Raw genomic sequence first — 19,006 nt, 5'->3', positions numbered from 1 at the left:
CCAGGGGTATATGTACCCAGTATATGTAGCCAGGGGTATATGTACCCAGTATATGTAGCCAGGGGTATATGTGCCCAGTATATGTAGCCAGGGGTATATGTGCCCAGTATATGTAGCCAGGTGTATAGTTGTCCCCAGGGGTATATGTCCCAGTATATGTAGGCAGGGGTATATGTGCCCAGTATATATAGCCAGGGGTATATGTCCCAGTATATGTAGCCAGGGGTATATGTACGCAGTATATGTAGCCAGGGGTATATGTATATATGTAGCCAGGGGTATATGTACCCAGTATATGTAGCCAGAGGTATATGTACCCAGTATATGTAGCCAGGGGTATATGTACCCAGTATATGTAGCCAGGGGTATATGTACCCAGTATATGTAGCCAGGGGTATATGTACCCAGTATATGTAGCCAGGGGTATATGTACCCAGTATATGTAGCCAGGGGTATATGTGCCCAGTATATGTAGCCAGGGGTATATGTGCCCAGTATATGTAGCCAGGGGTATATGTGCCCAGTATATGTAGCCAGGGGTATATGTGCCCAGTATATGTAGCCAGGGGTATATGTGCCCAGTATATGTAGCCAGGGGTATATGTGCCCAGTATATGTAGCCAGGGGTATATGTGCCCAGTATATGTAGCCAGGGGTATATGTGCCCAGTATATGTAGCCAGGGGTATATGTGCCCAGTATATGTAGCCAGGGGTATATGTGCCCAGTATATGTAGCCAGGGGTATATGTGCCCAGTATATGTAGCCAGGGGTATAGTTGTCCCCAGTATAGGTAGGTAGGACTTACCATGTATAACCAGGTGTATAGGTGTCCCCAGGAGGGGTGGAAGCGGAGAGAAGAGGAAGCCGTGTGGACAGCGGCGGAGAAGGGGGCCGTCTCCCCCCCCCCCCCTTCCCTCACCTTGGGGCTCCCACTCTCTGCCTCGCTCCCCCATCAGATATCAGCGGCTGGCGTCAGAAGACTTCCTCTCTTCCCAGCGCGGGAGAGAGAGATCGATCTGTGCGCCGCTACTCTGGTCTAGACTAGACCAGAGTAGCGGCGCACAGATCAGCCGCGCTGGGAAGAGAGTGAGTCTTCTGATGCCAGTCGCTGATATCTGAGGGGGGAGCGAGGCAGAGAGTGGGAGCCCCAAGGTGAGGGAAGGGGGGGAGACGTCCCCCTTCTCCGCCGCTGTCCACACGGCTTCCTCTTCTCTCCGCTTCCACCCCTCCTGCTGCTTGGCAACCCTGCGGAGGGGGGGCTTTTGCAGGGGCTGACAGCTTGTCAGCTGGGGCTTAAGCCTGGGTAAGCCCCAGTGTAGCGCCCCGCCACTGCAGAGCAGGGAGGGAAGCCTCAAAAGGATCTTGAAGCTTCACTCTCTTTAGGTAAGTATCTAAATTTTTTACCCGAGTTTTGGGTCGAGCACTCTTAGCCTTTATATATGTGTGAAACATGTTTCTAATAGATAAGACATTAGCTATACACTGAAGCTAATGCTTGGTACTCACAATTCCATTTTTTTTTTCAAATTGAATATTTCCAACAGTTCCGACCTGATTTTCGATAATTTTTTCTGATCGATTTTGGATAGAAGTGATTAGAAAGCGATTGGAATCAGATCGGATCTGTTAGAAATAATAGATTGTACCATCAATCTGACGGACAACTGCATCTTGTGTACAAGGCATAAGGTGTCCATCAATGATACAATTCTAGTACGATTTACCTTTTGATATGATAATTGAGATCAGAAATAATCAATCAGGCCCATAAATGTGATGAAAAAGTTAACCAATTGGATCATTTTAAATGGAATAGATTTGAAAAATGGATCTTTGAAACAATTGATAAATCAATTGTTTTTGGTCGATTAGTACCATCAACACAAGGAAGGTTTATCATTAGCTAAATTGTATAGTACTGGGCACCTAACGAATATCTATTAAAGGGAGTCTGAAGCGGGGAAAAAAACAGATACCGGTACTTACCTAAGGAGAGGGAAGGCTCTGGGTCCTATAGAGCAGAGCTCCCCAAGCCTGTCCTCAAGGCCCACCAACAGTACATGTTTTGAAGAAAACCACAAACATTCACAGGTGAGGTCGTTAGTGTCTCAGCAGAGCTGATTAAACCACCTCTGTGAATTTCAACAAAACATGCACTGTTGGTGGGCCTTGATGAAAGGGTTGGGGAACACTGCAAAGAGCCTTTCCGTTACTCTCCTGGTCTCCATGTTCACCCGTAGGTTCCCCATTAGCAGTCTCCGTCCGATCAGTCAGAGACTGCTCTCTACCGCTTCTCCGGTGCTTCAGGAGGCTTCAGAAGCACTCGAACTTCCGAAGATGGGCCACTCCAAACTGCACACGTGCGAGCGCAGTTGCGCATGCACAGTACAGAGTCGTTGGTCTTCCGGAGCCTTACGAGTGCTTCTGAAGACTTACGAAGCCTCCCGCTGTGGGAGATTCAAACTTAGGAGCCTGTGGGGGAACGAGGACAACGTGAAGAGAACGGGAAGGCTCTATAGGACCAAGAGGGTACTTATCCGTTAGCCGGGCGCATCCGGCAGGTGGCGCTGTTGTAGCGAATTTCATTAATGCTTAGTTAACGTAGTGCTGTGTGAATGGAAGCGCCGCAGGTGGCGCTAATTGCATTGATACGGCACATAACAATAACGGTGTTAATGGGAACTAATATGTATTTCAAGTGGCCGGAACTGGTACTTAATGCAATTAAAATGAAGGCGGCGGCAATGTAACAGATGAAGCCGCCGCCTTTGTCTGTTCTTCGTCTTCTTCTCCCCCTTTGCCCTCCTCTGGCTTCTATACAATGCTGGCAGCTGGGGGGGACACGCGTCTCCCCCCAGAGTCGTTCGTCGCAAGAAAACAAACAGGATTCCCTTCCGCGACGAACGACTCTGGGGGGAGACGCATGTCCCCGCAGGCTGCCAGCATTGTATAGAAGCCAGAGGAGGGCAAAGTGGGAGAAGAAGACGAAGAACAGACGAAGGCGGCGGCTTCATCTGTTAAATTGCCGCCGCCTTCATTTTAATTGCATTAAGTAACAGTTCCGGCCACTTGAAATACATATTAGTTCCCATTAACACTGTTATTGTTATGTGCCGTATCAATGCAATTAGCGCCACCTGCGGCGCTTCCATTCACACAGCACTATGTTAACTAAGCATGAATGAAATTCGCTACAACAGCGCCACCTGCCGGATGCGCCCGGCTAACGGATAAGTACCACCAAGAGCCTTCCCTCTGTGTTTTTTTTTTTTTTTTTTTCCCTACAGACTTACTGTGAAGGACATCCGAGGTGACATGATGAGATAGACATATGTATGTACAGTGCCCAGCACACAGATAACTATGCTGTATTCCTTTTTTTTTTTTTTCTCTCTGCCTGAAAAAGTTAAAAATCAGGTATCCAAGTGACAGTTTCGAACTACACCGTAGCCCTCACTGATAAGGAATTGCAGCTATAAAACACTTTCCTGGCAGTAAATGGTTTTTGATAGCAGAAAAGAGATAAAAAAACAGTCAATACTTTATAGATTTTAGCTCTGTCACGCTTAAATAAATGTGCCATTGAGAAGAGCCATGAAACAGTAAAAACTTAAAAAGTATATTTAAATTCAAAATAAAACTGTTGGATAACTCAAAAAGTCATTTTAGAAGCAGGCGTATAGATACAATTGTTTATCTCATATGTTTATTTTCACCTCAAATGTCCTTTAAGAACTATGGCAAACTTGACAAATGTTTGGTTTAATTGATCAAATATTGATTATGAAAAGTCATTATTATATCACTTGAGCGTAAACAGATATGCAAAAGGACACAGTCGTATTCTGCTGAATAGGGCTCAAGCTTGACACATTTGCATGCCTTTATTTGTCATTGCAAAATGCATTAAAAATGGAAGTCCATGTAAATTGTTTACTTTTAAAAGGCTCATTTACATGTAATATGAATTTTCAAGTGCAAAAAAAACCTGACAGCCTGCATTTTTTCTGACCCCGTCAGCGTTACCCTATTACATTAAGCTGCTGTGGAGAAATGCAAAAGTTTTTCCATTCAAAACATGCCCGGTGTCTGGAAAAGTGTGTGCACATTTTCTGTATATGTGTGAACACTCCCTGAGTGAATCTCTAGCAATCTAAGAGGGTAAACCAGATAAATGATCAGTATCAGCAAAATATGTGTTAAAAATCCTATCGAGTCTGGCCAGCTTTGCGTTGCAGTGCTACCAGCTTACCAGAGAAGGATTAAGACGAGACAGGGCCCTAGGCAAGGTATTAGTTTTGGCTCCCCATTATAGTCTTTCTGGTAAGCTGTGGTGGAACAAAGGTCAAAGAAGGTTGCTGCCAGGCCCCTTGACACCCGCTAGATCCCCGGCGCCTGCCTAGGTTGCCTGCAGTCTACCACAGTGCTAGCAAAGTTGTTACGCTCCCAGTGGGGCGTTGCATATACTGCAAATGCAAGATCACAATGAAGGGGAAAAGTCACAATGTGCGTTATACATGCAGTGTGATGCATACAGTGAAGCTTACAGTATATACAAAGCATGCTTCACTGCACCTGTTAATGCGTGCATTATATGGTACCACACTGCATACACAGTGTTATGCTGACAGATTCTTACTGAAACGCATTGCTAATGCTCCATTCTGAATGCACAATTTAATTATAATTTGCATTGTGTTATTATGTTGTCTGACGTCACCCACTACAACATTTCAATGGGAATGTAGCCTTAAAATAAACCTAAGGGTAAAAAAATGATACCTTGACGTTAAATAAGCTCTTCAAACACCTCCAGGCTCCTTATTACATCCGGCATCCCCGCCATCTTGCTGCTGTAGCCCCCCCATTCAGAACGCCAATGGGATCTCCAGGGCTTATGCACAGTCCATCCGCATGCCCTCTCTGTAAGCACTCTGGCACAGCTGTTGCCAGGAGCGTTCTGATTGGCTCTGAACTGCGCATTCCCAGAATGCTTTAGTCCACAGACCCTGTGCACAGCAATGCAGGAATGCAATCCACAATGGCACTTGGGCAGCGCATGCACAGGGATTTGCATGGTCCCAATCAGAGATGCAAATGGGGGCTACAGGCAGGATGCAATGTGGAGCCTGGAGGTGTCTGCAGAGCTTGTATATCATCAGTGAAAGTATATGTATATGTATATATATATATATATATATATATATATATATATATATATATATATATATATATATATATATATATATATATATATATATATATATATATATATATATATATATATATAATGTGTGTTTTAATTTTTCCCTCAGATGCACTTTTAGGACCCATTCACACCTAAAACCGCAAACCCAAGCATTTTGCGTTTTTGTGCGCAGTTTTTCCCCCTCCTGGCACTCCACTGTGCACTGCGTTTTTGTAAAAAGCGCTTTTCTAAGTGCTTTTTCAGAGCGGTTTTGTAATTCACTCCCTGACGCAAGTCAGAAGTGAATTCTTTGACCCAGAAAATAATAAATACAGTGTATTTATTCATAAAAACGCGAACGCAATCACTGCATGTTGTATTTTATCAGTATAAAGTGTGTATTTTTATGTGTGCCTTCATGGAAAAGCTGGTCAGGCCATTTATGTTGCTATGAGAGATTTTCAGTGAATCTATGTGATCAGCCTGGGCCTGAAGCAAAGCCTGTGTTTCATAAATGAAATGACAAACAGCAAAGACAATGGCTGAGTCCTCAGGCACTGACCCCAGCCCCCGCGAACGGCCATTGAGGAGATGTCTACTAGAGATGGCCCGAACGGTTCGCCGGCGAACTTCCGGGGTTCATGATCGCGGAGAACCGCAAACTTTTCCGGAAGTTTGGTTCGCCCCCATAGTGCATCATGAAGGTCAACTTTGACCCTCTAGATCACAGTCAGCAGGCACATTGTAGCCAATCGGGCTACACTCCCTCCTGGAGCCCCCCCCCCTATAAAATGCAGGCAGCGTCAGGCTTTGGACTAACTTGTGTGCCTGTATTAATTAGAGAAGGGAGAGCTGTTGCATAGAGAGCTATAGGGAAAGCTTAGGCTCTGGTAGGCTTCTTAGCTTGCTCCTTGCTGATTCTTTTTGCTAAAAAAGCACCCCTCCCTCAACAGCTCTTTTGAGAGCTAATCTTGTTCTTGTGATCTATTTTTTTTATTTATTTTTTTTGTGCGTCCCACTGACACTTGTGTTGCATAGACAGCCTTACTAATTCCTACTGTGTGTGCCACTGCCAGGCCCAGCACATTCAGTGACTACCTGTGTGTGTGACAGGTGCTCTTTGTAATACCCATCACTGCATATACCTACTACCTGTTGTTCACTTCAGTGCACCCACCTACCTACGTGAGCACACGCAGTGTCACTGTGCCTGTCCAGTACCTGTCTGTGTGTGTGATAGGTGCACATTGTAATACCCATCACTGCATATACCTACTACCTGTTGTTCACTTCAGTGCACCCACCTACCTACGTGAGGGCACGCAGTGTCACTGTGCCTGTCAGGTACCTGTCTGTGTGTGACATGTGCACATTGTCATACCCATCACCACATCTAACTACCTGTTGTGTTCAGTGCACTCACCTACCTACATGAGTGCACGCAGTGTGATATACCACTCCATGCATACCTGTTAACTGCACCTGTGTGACTGCACATTGTATTAGTCAAGTCAGTGCATACTTTTCACTTCATCTTCCCCCCCCCCCCCCCCCCCGATATGGACAAAACGGACAAAACACGTAGAGGCAGAGGCAGACCCAGAGGAAGGCCACCCGGCAGGTCTGTGCGAGGTCGTGCTGATGTGATTTCGTGCGGCCCTGGACCAAAGTACAATGCTCAGAAGAAGGCACGTCCCATCAACTCCCAAGATTGTCAGGACGTGGTTGACTATTTAACACAGAACACCTCATCTTCCGCAGCCACCAGCGCTACTACAAGTCCCACATCCACTACATTTGACAGTTCGCAGGAGTTATTTGGTGGGGAAATCACTGATGCACAGCCATTCTTGTTACAACCAAATAAATGCACTAAGCAAGTTGCACCACCTCATATGTCACTATGGACATAACATGTGAGGAGGAGGATGATGAAGTACCTGCTGCTGGTGCAGTTTTGGAGGTGTCTGAGGCAAGCGAAGCTGGGCAGGATGATTATGATTATGACGATGATACGGATGCCACGTATTTTCCCAATAGCAGAGATGAAGAGGGGGACAGTTCAGAGCGGGAGTCAGAGAGGAGTAGGAGGAGACGAGTTGCTAACCACAAATGTTCATTTATAACTGAATTATTGCAAATTTCCTTCTGTTTTAAGAAGGCAGTTACACCAAGCTTTGCTTTTTTAGTAGGAGGGCTTTTTGGTTCCTTTTATCCCCCTATACATTCCTAGTAGTTTGGGTCACCCTGAGCTGCTTGGTTACTCTGTTGTACTCGACCAAGCCCTATTTCATACAGCCTTATCAATCCCTACCATGTACTGATGAGGACCAAAAGTCCGAAACAGGCTGTCTACATGTGGGTTTGATATGGCTGTGTAAAACTTAAAGCTATAGGCTTGCTATAAACCAGCGGTTCTGGATGCTTGCTTGGCTTACCAAGGGCAAAAAGGGATAATTTGCATATTTAGTTGGTGTGCATTGTGGGTAACCACAAATGTTCATTTATAACTGAATTATTGCAAATTTCCTTCTGTTTTAAGAAGGCAGTTACACCAAGCTTTGCTTTTTTAGTAGGAGGGATTTTGGTTCCTTTTATCCCCCTATACATTCCTAGTAGTTTGGGTCACCCTGAGCTGCTTGGTTACTCTGTTGCTGAAATAAGTAGGGGGAGCTCATCATCAGAATCGGCTGGTGGCAGTGTCCGGCGCCATGTATCGCCACCTATGGACAGCCAGCCAACATGCCCTTCAACGTTAGCTGCTGATGCCACCATAGTGCCATCACCCCAGGGGGGCTCAGCATATTGGACATTTTTGTATGTCTCACATACCATGTGCTGGAGTGTGGTAATGCGGTGGGTGCGGGGGGAAGGTGCCTGACGGCCATTTCGCACTGTCACTGCGCTTCAACGGAAGCGCAGTGACAGCGCGAAACGGCCGTCAGGCACCTTCCCCCAGCACCCACCGCATCACCACACTCCAGCACATGGTATGTGAGCTATTTTACCTCTACAATTTTGTACTGTATTTGTGCCTGCTATTGGAATAAAGCACCTGCAGTGCCAATTGGCTTCCCTTCTCTTCATTCCTGATATCTGCTCCTTGTTTTTCATCAGAGCACGCAGTTTGCACCTGAGCAGGAGAAGAGAGTGTGAGTTTACCCTGCCTACACCCTTCCAGCGTCCACTGCCACCAGCTGCAGTGCCAACCATCCTCTCCTTTTTTCTTTTCCCCCCTCCTTTTGCTCACATTTTTGTATGTGTCTGCCTCAGATCGGAGCAATGCCATCTGTTCTCTCTGCCTCCAAAAATTGAGCAGTGGAAAGGCCAACACCCACGTAGGGACAAGTGCCTTACGAAGGCACATGGAGAAAAGGCACAAACTGCAATGGGAAGAGCACCTGAGCAAAAGCAGCACACAAAAAGCCAACCTTCTTCTCCTCTTCCTCCTTCAGGTGCATCATCTTCAGCCGCTTTCTCCCTTGCACCTTCACAGCCACCCTCCTCCACTCCGCCTCTGACCTTGAGCGGTTCCTGCTCCTCTGCCCACAGCAGCCAGGTGTCTGTGAAGGAAATCTTTGAGTGGAAGAAGCCAATTTCTGCCAGTCACCCCCTTGCCCGGCGTCTGACAGCTGGCTTGGCGGAACTGTTAGCTTGCCAGCTGTTACCATACCAGCTGGTGGACTCTGAGGCCTCCGTAAATTTGTGGCCATTGGGACACCGCAGTGGAAGATGCCAGGCCGCAATTATTTCTCTAAAAAGGTGATACCCAAACTGTACCGTGAAGTTGAGAGGCAAGTGGTGTCATCTCTGGCACTCAGCGTTGGGTCAAGGGCCCACCTGACCATGGATGCCTAGTCTGCCAAGCACGGTCAGGGGAGGTACATTACTTACACAGCCCATTGGGTCAACCTGGTGACCGATGGCAAGCAGGAAGTACGTGGCTGTGCAGCGGACCAACTTGTGACACCTTCACGGCTTGCAGGCAGGCCTCCTGCCACCTCCTCTCCTCCTGCTACATCCTCTTCGCTGTCGTCATCCTCCTCCTCCTCCTTGGCTGAGTCGCATTTCAACTCTACTGGTGCTGCCATCTTCTCTCCAGCTACACAGCCCCAGCTCCCCAGGGCCTATGCTGCATGCCAGGTACGACGGTGTCACGCCATCTTAGACATGTCTTGCTTCAAAGTGGAGAGTTACACTGGAGCAGCTCTCCTGGCTGCTGTTAACAAACAGGTGGATCAGTGGCTGACCCCGCACCAGCTGGAGATCGGCAACGTGGTGTGTGACAACGGCAGCAATCTCATTTCCGCTTTGAATTTGGGAAAGCTGACACATGTACCCTGCATGGCACATGTGCTGAATCTAGTCATTCAAAGATTTGTGTCAAAGTACCCAGGCTTAGAGAACGTCCTGAAGCAGGCCAGGAAGTTGTGTGGGCATTTCAGGCAGTCTTACACGGCCATGGCACGCTTTGCGAACATTCAGCGGAGAAACAAGTTGCTGGTGAGACGCCTGATTTGCGATAGCCCGACTCGCTGGGATTCAACCCTCCTTATGTTCTCTCGCCTGCTAGAACAGAAGGAAGCCGTCACCCAGTACCTCTACAACTACAGTAGAAGGGCACAGTCTGGGGAGATGGGGATGATCTGGCCCAACAACTGGACACTCATGCGAAATGCATGCAGGCTCATGCGGCCGTTTGAGGAGGTGACCAACCTGGTAATTCGCAGTGAAGGCACCATCAGTGACTTGATCCCGTACGCTTACTTCCTGGAGCATGCTGTGCGTAGAGTGGTGGATCAAGCTGTGGAGGAGCGTGAACAGGAACAGTTACGGAAGGAAGCATTGTGGGATCAATTCTCATCAGAACCAGATGTTTCCTCAACACCTGCGGCAGCACAGAGACACAGAGAGGGGAGGAGGAAGAGGAGGAAGAGTCGTGTGGGGAAGAGGAGTCAGACTCGGATGATGAGGAAGGTGTTTCTTTGGAGGAGGAGGCAGCAGAAGAACAACCGCAGCAGGTGTCGCAGGGGGCTTGTGCTGCTCAATGTTCCCATGGTATTTTTCGTGGCTGGGGGGAGGAGGAGGACTTTCCTGACGTCACTGAGGAAGAGCAAGAGGAGATGGATAGTACGTCTGGATCCAACTTTGTGCAGATGGCGTCTTTCATGCTGTGCAGCCTGTTGAGGGACCCCCGTATAAAAAAAAACTCAAGTGGAATGTGCTGTACTGGGTGGCCACGCTACTAGACCCTCGGTATAGGCACAAATTGGCAGACATGTTACCAACTCACCTGAAGGCAGAAAGAATGCAGCACTTGCAGAGCAAGCTGGCAACTATGCTGTACAATGCGTTTAAGGGTGATGTCTCAGCACAATGCAATAAAGGTACCACTACCAGTAATCCTTCTCCCATGTCCACACAGGCAAGGACAGGACGCGCCAGCGATCTCATGGTGATGTCGGACATGCGGACATTCTTTAGTCAAACACCTCGCCTTAGCACTTCCGGATCCACCCTCCACCAATGCCTCAACCGGCAGGTAGCCGACTACCTGGCCTTAAGTCTGGATGTAGACACTGTGAGCAGCGATGAACCCCTGGACTACTGGGTGCGCAGGCTTGACCTGTGGCCAGAGCTGTCAGAATTTGCCATCCAACTTCTGTCTTGCCCTGCCTCAAGCGTCCTATCAGAAAGGACCTTCAGCGCAGCTGGAGGCATTGTCACTGAGAAGAGAAGTCGCCTAGGTCATAAAAGTGTTGAGTACCTCACCTTTATCAAAATGAATGAGGCATGGATCCCGGAGGGCTACTGCCTGCCCAAAGACTAAGTCAGTCCCCACACACAGCATCTCTGCCTGCACGCCGTGTGACTGCCTGCCCCAAGACTAAGTCTCTCCCCACACAGCACCTCTGCCCGCAGGCCGCTTGACTGCCTTCTCCGCCACCACCAACAGGGTCCAGGACTCCAGGTGGATTCCTGAATTTTTAAGGCCGCTGCTAGCAGCGGGCGCTATATTTAATTTTTCTGGTGCGTGTACATGCCTGCCTAATTTTTCTGGCTGCACTGCAGCTGCAACAACAAAACAAAAGGCATGTACATGTGCCAATTCCCCTTCGTGATCATTACCTTGCCACGGTGAAGGGGTTTGCGTATCACAATGAAGCAATGACCGACGGCTATAGGAGCGTCTCGGGGGGTGGGGGGGTTTGCACACCCAAGATAATAAGGTCATTGCTTCATTGTGGACAGACCAAATTTGATCAGCTGGACAGTCACTGTTGTTCTATCATTGAGCTACCACAGCCCGGCGACCATATGGGCTTGAAAACCGCCACGGCCTGCACTCTCGCCATGGTGCGCACCAGTCCTGCATTGCCGTCACTACACAAACAGCTGTTTGCGGTGCGTTACACAGTGAGTTTGGTGTGTCAGTGTGAAGCAGTACTCTAATTACACTCCCTGATTGATGTATACACATGCAAGATGCTTTAAAGCTTTTTAGGCCTTCAATTTAGCATTCAGTGTGATTTCTGGCCTTAAAACGCTGCTTTGCGTCAAATCCAGATCCCCGGGACTTTTGGCGTGTATCCCACTCCACCATGCCCCCCTCCAGGTGTTAGACCCCTTGAAACATATTTTCCATCACTTTTGTGGCCAGCTAGTTTTCAAAGTTCGCCTCCCCATTGAAGTCTATTGCAGTTCGCGAAAGTTTGCGCGAACCGAACTTTTGCGGAAGTTCGTGAACCCGCAAACCGAAAATGGTAGGTTCAGGCCATCTCTAATGTCTACACAAGCTGAGAGAAGCCTGGTTTATCCAGTTTATCAACACAGTGGTTTCTAGTCCTGGCACGTACACATCCAACTGATATCTAAATGACCTACGAGGGAGGAGGGGTCTCTATACCTGGTATCCAGATAAAAGACTCGTTTTGGGATCTCTCTGTCTCTCTCTCCTGCCATGCTGATATAGACTTAAAGAGAAACTCCAACCTATAATTGAACTTTATCCCAATCAGTAGCTGATACCCCCTTTTACATGAGAAATATAATGCTTTTCACAAACAGACCATCAGGGGGCGCTGTATGACTGATTTTGTGCTAAAACCCCTCCCACAAGAAGCTCTGAGTACCGCGGTACTTTTGGCAGTTTGTTACAATGTAACAAGGTTCACAGACAGGAATTAGTTGTTTACAGCTGTCTGTAACAGCCAAAACAGCTAGGAGCAGCTACATAACCTGCCCACCAGGGCCGGGCCGAGGCATAGGCTGGAGAGGCTCCAGCCTCAGGGCGCAGTGTAGGAGGGGGCGCACAATTCATTCAGCTGTCATTCCTAATTGTGTTTGAAGCAGAAAGAAATAAGAAAAGGGGATACATAGCAGTGACTGCAAGACAGATAACTAGATATTAAGGTGTTGGGGAGGTTGTGGGCCCTGTGGCACCTTTTAGTCTAATAGCAATCAGTGTGTGACGGCTGGGGTGGGAGGGATGGGGGGGCGCACTTTGGTGTCTCAGCCTTGGGTGCTAGAGGACCTTGTCCCGCCTCTGCTGCCCACAGTAAAAATGTCACCATGTAATAAATGTCAGAATGTAAATCGGGGAGAGGAAAGATTTTACAATGAGCAAACACTGACTAAATCATTTATACATAATTATTGTAAAAATAAAGCACTTTTTTTACTACATTATTTTCACTGGAGTTCCTCTTTAAGATAATGGATTGAGGGCACAGCTAGCAAATGCGGTGTGTATGGATTGTAAGGTTAGCCTGAGAATGCTCGTAGCAGTACTGTACACTGAGCCCGCAATTATGTAATTATACATTGTATAAGCTGTAACTTGTACATATGTAAATAAACCCCTTTTATTTAACCCTTTGAAAGGACCTCAGGTGCCTGGTCATTAATATAGAAATAAGTAACGTAAGCTAAAGTACATGCTACACTGCACAAAGCGATTTTGTGAGCGTTTTGCATTTTTCATATACCTTCCATTATAGCAAAAACGCCCCCAAAAATGGTACATGCACCTCTTTGCTGAGCGGATTGGAAACGAGCCGCTCAGCTGTGAACTCTCTCATAGGAAATCATTGCATTATCATTTTGTGGGCGCTTTTTAAAATCACCTGCACTGGAAAAAAGGCTGAAAATGCCCCTAGTGCGGGGGTGCTCAATAGGTCGATCGCGATCTACCGGTAGATCGCGACCGCCTATTTGGTAGATCGCGGCCTCATGGCCGCGTCTTGTCAAATATCGCGGCCTTTTGGCCGCGTCTATACCTGCCTCGTGCTGTAACTGATCAGCCGCGGCTGTCAGAAAATGGCCGCGGCTGTCACAAAATGCTTCCCAGCGCACGGAGGGGAGAGGCGCGGCTGTCCGCACAGAGGTGTGGCTGAAGGGGAGAGGAGCCAATTGCGAAGCTTCTCCTCTCCCTCCTCTCTGATGGGCAGGAGTTGTGGCCACACCCCCTCAGGTTCCGCGGGTCTTCAAATCACGCGAGACACCGTTCCTCCATCTTGTGTTCTGAGACATGGAGACGAGAGGCTGCTCGGATACGCCGGAGAGGCTTTGAGGTGGGCACATAAGGTGGTGGTGGGTCGGGTCGCGGTCGCGGGCTTTCATGTCACTGGCTTTGAGGTGGGCACATTACGGTGGTGGGTCGGGTCGGGTCGGGTCGCGGGTGAGGTCGGGAGGATGATTACTGCATGGTAGCGGTATTTGCAGGGGGAAGGGGATGCCATGTGCTGCCAAATATGGTGGGAAGGGGGGCTTTCATGTTACTGTGTGGGGGGGTATTTTGTGCATCTGCTGCCATTCTGCTGCCAAAATATGCTGGGGAGGGGGGCTTTCATGTTACTGTGTGTGTGTTTGTGGGGGGGGGGGTCGGGGGTATATTGTGCATCAGCTGCCATTCTGCTCCCAAATATGCTGGGGAGGGGGGCTTTCACGTTACTGTGTGTGTGTGTGTGTGTGTGTGTGTGTGTGTGTGTGTGTGTGTGTGTGTGTGTGTGTGTGTGTGTGTGTGTGTGTGTGTGTGTGTGTGTGTGTGTGTGTGTGTGTGTGTGTGTGTGTGTGTGTGTGTGTGTGTGTGTGTGTGTGTGTGTGTGTGTGTGTGTGTGTATTTTGTGCATCTTCTGCCATTCTGCCAAATATGCTGGGGAGCAGGGCTTTCATGTTACTGTGTGTGTGTGTGTGTGGGGGGGGGGGGGGTATTTTGTGCATCTTCTGCCATTCTGCCAAATATGCTGGGGAGGAGGGCTTTCATGTTACTGTGTGTGTGTGTGTGTGTGGGGGGGGGGGGGGGGTATTTTGTGCATCTTCTGCCATTCTGCCAAATATGCTGGGGAGGGGGGCTTTCATGTTACTGTGTGTGTGTGTGGGGGGGGGGGGGTTATTCTGCCATGTGCTGCCAAATATGCTGGGGAGGGGGGCTTTCATGTTACTGTGTGTGTGGGGGGGGAGGGGGGTATTTTGTGCATCTGCTGCCATTCTGCCAAATATGCTGGGGAGGGGGCAATCAGCAGCTACTGTCCGGACTATGCATCCCTGGCAGATTCCATCCAGTGCAAGTCATCAGATTAGGTAAGAACCAGCAATGTTAATATCATAATTTTATTATTATTATATCTATATCAGTCATGGTTGTGGTGCAATTCTGATAGCAGAGTCCAAGATATCTACCAACATTTCCCATGCTACATTTAGCCTTTATAATGCTGTTATATGACTATACAAGACTTGTATAGTAATATACCAGCATTATTAATGCTAAGTTCAGTATTTGAAATGTTGGTAGATCTCCTGGCCTCGGCGAATTTTAAAGTAGCTCGCGAGCCGAAAAAGTGTGGGAACCCCTGCCCTAGTGTGAATGGGACCTAAGTGGATCCAAACTTTCAAAATAATTGTTATATTGACAATTTCAGTACCAGAAGTCTCTGCCCTCTTAATCCCTACTGGACCGGCATATTATCTTGGAACCTAAATAGGGATATGGATGTTGTTGTTTTTTTAAACTATACCAGTTGCCTGGCAGTCCTGCTGATCTCTGTGTCTGCAGTAGTGGCTGAATCACACACCTGTAACAAGCATGCAGCTAATCCAGTCTAACTTAAGTCAGAGCACCTGATCTGCATGCTTGTTGAGGGGCTGTGGCTAAAAGTATTAGAGACACAAGATCAGCAGCAGAGTCCGGCAACTGGTATTATTTTAAAAGGAAAAATCCAAAGCCTTTCTCAGTTTAGGTTCCCTTTAAGGAACATAGCCATTTTTATAATCAAGGAGCCACCAGCATAGATAGCCTGGCATGGGTTTGTACAGCATAGATAGCCAGGCATCGGCATCCCCAGTAGAGCTGGGTGTCCCCAGTATAGGTAGCAGCCATTACTCACCTCCCCAGATCATGCGAGGAGCAATTCTCCCCACCTCCTCTCTTCCCGACATCCAGCCCCACACTACCGCTAAGTTCCAGCTTCCGGCTTGATGCCGTCATCAAACCAGGACCCGACACTAGAGGCAGAGCGAGGCTGTATGCCGGGCAGAGAGGAGAGGGAGTGACGATCGTTGGAGGAATGTCAGGAGAGGTTAATCGGTCCTATTCTTCCTTCCTACTGCTGTCGACGCTTAGTGATCACTACTATCAGTGACGATCGTAGTGATCACGTGATCAGGAGCCAATCGCCATGACTCCTGATCAGTGAGGGGAGATTCAGTTGTCATATGACAGCTGAATCTCCCCTGTCAGGTGCGTATGATCGCATCAGTAGCGGCGGGACTTCAAGGACATTACAGTTACATCCTGTCTGAAGCAGACAGCCACACAGAGGATGTAACTGTAATGTCCTTGGTCCCAAAGGGTTTAAGGTCCAGAGACTTCTGGGTAAAAAAACTGGGCTCACTGACATCACGCCACACAGTGATTGGCTCATAGTGATCACAGGGCCAGGAGCCAATGAAATTGGCTCCTGACCAGCTCACAGAGCTCTGCTGTCATACCGACACCAGAGCGAGTGGGCTGCAGTGGCAGTAGAGTGGCACACACTGAGGTAGCGGTGGGAGTGTGTCAGAATCAGAATCAGAATCAGAATCATTTATTTCGCCAAGCATGACTGGGTCATGCCCGGAATTGGATTTGGCACGTACATAACTCAGAAGCAAAGTAAGACAGTGGATAAAAGCACAAACTTACAATAGACAATAGATAATAGCACAATAAGACAATAGATAATAGCACAATAAGACAGTAACACTAACAGATCGTGGACACTAGACAGCAAAAGAGGTGGTGACATAGTAGATACAGTATAGTTCCCTACTTCGGTTGCAGTTCAGGGGGACCTGGTGGAGTGGGGGGTACGTGACTGTAGTTTAGGAGGAGTTTAAGAGGTTGACAGCGGAGGGGAAGAAGGAGTTCCTGTGCCTTTCGGTCTTGGTGGCGATGACCCGAAACCTCCGGCCTGATGGAAGCCTGCTAAAGTAGCGGTGGCCCGGGTGAGATGGATCGCTTGTGATCCTCAGCGCTCTAGAGCGCAGTCTTGTGACGTAGAGGAGGTCGAGTGGAGGGAGAGGTTTCCCAATGATTTTCTCTGCTGTTCTGATAACCCTCTGTAGTTTGCATCTGTCGCCGGCAGAGGAGCCAGCGTACCAGACCAGAATAGATGTGCAGAGGACAGATTCAGTGGTGGCAGTGTAGAATCTTGTCAGGACCTTTTGGTCCATACCGAACTTCTTCAGCTGGCGGAGGAAGAAGAGCCTTTTCTGAGCTTTTGCCAGGGTGGAGCTGGTGTTGGCCTTCCAGCTCAGGTCCTTGGAGATAGTAGTGCCCAAGAGGCGAACACAGGGAACTCTTGACACCTCTGAACCGTCAATGTGGATTGGAAGTGGTTTGGGGGCATTCTTTCTAAAGTCTATGATCATCTCTACAGTTTTGGCCGTGTTGAGGACCAATCTGTTCTCCTTGCACCAGTGACATATTCTGTCAACCTGCTGGCGATAAGCCTGCTCATCGTTGTTTGTGACAAGGCCAACAATGGTGGTGTCATCAGCAAATTTGATGACCTTGACGGAGTCTGCTGTAGATCTACAGTCATTCGTGTACAGGGAGAACCGCATCGGCGACAGGACACAGCCTTGCGGCGCACCTGTGTTAGTAGTCCTTGGTTTTGAGGAGATGTCTCCCAGCTTGACTGTTTGTGACCTGTTGGTTAGGAAGTCCAGAATCCAGAGGCGTAGTGTTGAGTGGACCCCCAGTGCTGCCAGATCCTCCTGAAGTAAGCGTGGACATATGGTGTTAAAAGCTGAACTGAAGTCCAGGAGGAGGATTCTGGCATACGAGTCTGATCTGTCCAGGTGATCGCTGATGTACTCCAGGCAGATATTTATGGCATCATCCGTGGACCTGTTGGCCCTGTACGCAAACTGAAGGGGGTCCAGGAGAGGCACGGTGGAGAGTTTCAGAAGAGAGGGCCACTCTTTCGAGGGTCTTCATGATCACAGATGTTAGGGCCACAGGTCTGTAATTGTTCAGGTCGGTCGTGTGACGCAGTAATTGAAATCTACGCCCTGGCAGGGATAACAGGTCCCAAACAGGGCATAGATTTTAATTAGCAACGTCCGGAAGCTGTTAATATAGTACTAGTATAACCTGTGTTGTGAGCTGCTGCATGGATATTTAACCTGATCCAACGCAAGGCAACAAGATCAGTTCACATACGTCTGTTTGAAACAGATCCATTTGTTCAGTTTCCATGAGCGGAACTGAAGGCTGTGCAGTATGCGATAATACCGGACACAGAGACAGACCATCAAAGCTGCAAACAACGACGGGTTCACTTGAAGCTCATGCTGTTCGCTGCATACGTTACTACACTTTTATCTACTTACTATATCTGCCTTCTGTCTGGCACCTTCTGCATTCAGGTCCAATGCCACTGCTGCCACCACCACTTGGGTCCACTGTAGGGGACAAGCGCTGCTATTCAGATTGAAGCCCCGGCAGAAGCATGGCTCCCCATTGGATTGCAGACCAGTGGGAATTCTCCCTCCACAGGGAAGATTCTCCTTGGTTAATGAGTGGTGGACCAATGAGATTCCTCCTTGTGGAGGGTGGATTCCCATTGATCTGTTGCGAACCAATGGGGAGATAATGCTTCTGGAGGAGGGACCCTTATGGAAAGCGGGAAAGCTGGCAAACCCATTATGGTTACTCCAGCCACTGCAAATAGGTGAGACCTCTCCTATTGTGCTTTGCTCCCCTACCACTACCAATCACTACTCACAGATTGCTAAATGGCAATTATCTATATTTCCAGAACAAAACCATAATGCTTCTGTCAGAGCTCACATCTTTATAGCAGTTCTTGTCCCCTGCAGTGGACCTGAAGGGCAGTGGCAGCAGCGGTGGTGGACCCAAATGGTGACGACAGTGGTGAACCAAATGGGTGGATATATACCGATGAGTTATGTAAATGAGTGCCATCTGTTAATACCGGATAACACCATCTCAAATTCTCCTTTCGCTACACGTACTTCAAAATTATGTATGAATTCTTTCTAACAAACACCAGAATTTGCGTACATCGTGGGGTATTAAGATTTTGTGTAATAACATTGCATTTGCATCTACAGTTTCTAGTTTTTTTTTGCATTTTGCTTCTGCATTTTCAAATTGTATGGCAGTGTTGATTTTCTCCGTGAGTAACGTGTGAACTGAGCTTAATGCAAGTCAATGTAAACGTAGAAAAGTCGCACCTTTAATGTGAAAAATTACATGCAGTTTTGACGTTAAGTAAAATACATTCTCATGTAAATTGACTTCATT

This window comes from Hyperolius riggenbachi, chromosome 7 (genome assembly GCF_040937935.1).
Source record: "Hyperolius riggenbachi isolate aHypRig1 chromosome 7, aHypRig1.pri, whole genome shotgun sequence".
NCBI lineage: Eukaryota > Metazoa > Chordata > Amphibia > Anura > Hyperoliidae > Hyperolius > Hyperolius riggenbachi.
The sequence above is the reverse complement of the archived record's forward strand: the minus strand, read 5'-3'. Positions refer to the sequence as shown.